Here is a 3461-nt window from a genome sequence, read left to right as displayed (position 1 = left end):
CCAACGAGTTAGAATCATCGAAATTCTAGATCGCCCTTTTCATCGCCCTTTTACCACACATTTTAATAAAACACATTAAATTTGCATAGTTGTTTTAAAATATTATTATTACGTTTAAAAAATGATATCGTATTAAAAAAAATATTATTTGGACATATCAATTGGTCAATATTTGTCGAAAGTATGGTATACGAGTCAATTTTTTACAACATGTAAACAATTAGATAAATACTCACGCAGGCGCGCTCAAACTCTAGTTCCCCTTAAAAGCTCGTCTTCTTATTATTGTTACTAGATCATTTCTCCTCGCTACGCACGGATAATATATTTAAATTTGTTACATTTATCATTTTTATTTGTATTTGAATATTTTTTATATTAAATTATATATAACGAATTTTAATTTTTTTTTAAATATTTTTAGTTTGAAGTAAGTATTTCTATTATATGTAACACAATTAACTAATAAAATATGAAGAATCAAGTCCGAGGTTTTAGAGTTATGTAAAAAATGTAATTATGTATAGAACATAAATTATCTTAGTTTAAAAGATCGGAATCTCATCTCGAATAAGTTCTCTCCTGAAAAAGTACTCCAATAACCTACTTAAATATTTTTTTTTTGTCATCAAATAACCTACTTAAAATATAAAACTCACTTTTCTAAAAAAAAACGTACTTAATAATAGTCTTTTACGTGTAATAGTTGAAAACTGACAATTAAATATCGATCTAGAATATTATTTTAATATATCTAATGGTAAAATATTAATTGTAATAAACAAATTTTGAATTTTGTAATATTACATGAATTAGAAGTCTTTAAAATTTAAAATCTATTTTATTAACATAATATATTTTTTATTCATTTATTATTTTGACGTTACAAAATATTGCTTTAGTTTTATTTGTATATTAATTTTTCATTATTTAGTTTCTGTTAAGCAATTTTAAAATTATCAAGAATATAATATAGTTAAAATTATTTATTTAAATATGTCCAAATATGATATATCATTTTTATGTGTGTTTCCGTTGAGCATATTTAATCTGTAGTTTGTATATTAAATAACACATTGTTGTGTGTCGTTCTATGGTTTTAATAAATGTGTTGTCATTTCATTTTTATTACTACTAACATGATTTTTTAGTGATCAGTGATAATGTATTTTTAACGTTATGTATTATATTTTATCGTATATTTTCTAACTCTTCATGCTGACACTTTTTTTAGAATAATTTTAATTATATAATAAGTTTAAAGATGTAAATAGAACTGTGCATGTTGTAAATTTAGACTTTTTAGTGTAACTGAGCGCTATCAATTATGAAAATTATATTATGATTTTATTTTACTAAACCTTTCTTTCTGTGTTTATTTTTTCTTTTATTTTGTATTTTTATAATTTTATTGCCTTATTCTTTAATTGCAGAGAATTGCTATTTTCAATTTTTCTTTCATATACCTTAAAAGTCTTCGGTTGATTTTTGTTTGTTTTCTCTCTCCAATTACAATGTATAGTTCGACCGTTTTTTTTTGTTGGATCAAACTACTAATATCATCAGATAGAAAAAATTAAACTCCAAAAATGGAGCGAGTATTTGTGCTATAGAAAACTGATTTAGCCTCATATCTAAATATAGTTAGTTTATGGATTACTATATTTGTTTCAAAATGTAATCAGTTTTAATTAAAATCTGTAATATTTAAAAGTTATTACTTTATAAAACTATCATTTAATATATAAATTTAATCAATTACACAATAATTTGCATAATTTAGTTGGTCACACAATATCCAATAAATATAAAGTTACATTGAAATATAAAAACAATTTATATAGTGAAACAAAAAATAATTTTAAACCAGTATATTATAAAACAAAGGGAATATTCAAATTATATTGAAACATTAGAATAGTAAGAATCAGAAAAGCTAAATTCTCAACGTCGATCATTTACATGTCGGTCATACCTTAGACCAACTCCAATGTATTCTTCTATTTTTTTCTCTAAAATAGAAGAATTTCATAATAGAGATGGATTTGTCTCCGATGTATTTTTCTATTTTCTCTCCTAAAAAAGAATTTTTTTTGATATATTCTTTTCTAAGTTTACAAATAATAGGTTTTATTTGTGAAAGTTGAAAACCAGCCTAATTTATTTTAGTATTTTATAAAATTATGATATTATTTACACTAAATATTTCTTTACAAAATATTATGTAAATAAAAAAATATAATTATATCTATATAAATAATATATGTCACTAAATAAATATTTTCGGTTATAATTGTTTAAGTAAAAAGTTAAAGGATCATTTTGTAAAACATATAGAGGAGGTGACATGGCAAAAATATAGTTTCTCATTGGCCGATTATTTTCACGCGCCTACGTGGACACTCTATCTGAGGCTTATATCCTCCAGTTTTAATTAAAATCTGTAATATTTAAAAGTTATTACATTAAAAAACTTTCATTTAATATATAAATTTAATCAATTACACAGTAATTTACATAATTTAATTGGCCACACAATATCCAATAAGTATAAAGTTACATTGAAATATAAAAACAATTTATATAGTGAAACAAAAAATACTTTTAAACCATTATACTATAAATCAAAGGGAATACTTATTTACGTCGTCCATGTCTTAGACCATCTCCAAAGTATTCCTCTATTTTTTTCTCTAAAATTGAAGAATTTCATAATAGAGACATATTTGTCTCCGATGTATTTTTCTATGTTATCTCCTGAAAAAGAATATTTTTGATATATTCTTTTCTAAATTTACAAATAATACTTTTTATTGAAAACCAACCCAATTTATTTTAGTCTTTTATAAAAGTATGATATTATTTACACTAAATATTTCTTTACAAACTACTATGTAAATAAAAAATATAATTATATTTATATATATAATATATTTCACAAAAAAAATATTTTCGGTTATAATTGTTTAAGTAAAAATTTAAAGGATCATTTTGTAAAAACAAATAGAGGAGGTGACATGGCAAAAAAATAGTTTCTCATTGACCGATTATTTTCGCCTACGTGGACACTCTATCTAAGGCTTATATCCTCTTTTTATTACTTGTTTGATATTTAATACTTAATTTTTAATATATTTTTGAACTATCGCGATAAATAAAAAAACTTTTGAACTTGTAACTGGTTTCAAGATCCAATGATAATTAATTAACTCTATATACATAAATTATTTTATTTGGTAACAATCGTACAAAGAACAACAACTCCAAGCTTGTAAGACTTTGACATTACAAAATGTTAATAAAGCAGATTAACCGAGACCTGAGGTTTCATCTTGGAGAGGAGCCTCGTCTTTGATGCGCGGTGGTCTAACAATGATAAGTCCGTACTCTATAGCTTCTTCTGAGTTGAACCTTTTCAATCTGCTCAAATCTTTGAAGATCTGTATCATCATCATCGTTTA

This window comes from Brassica oleracea, chromosome C6, assembly GCF_000695525.1.
Source record: "Brassica oleracea var. oleracea cultivar TO1000 chromosome C6, BOL, whole genome shotgun sequence".
NCBI classification, from domain to species: Eukaryota; Viridiplantae; Streptophyta; class Magnoliopsida; order Brassicales; family Brassicaceae; genus Brassica; species Brassica oleracea.
Note: the sequence above shows the minus strand (reverse complement) of the source record.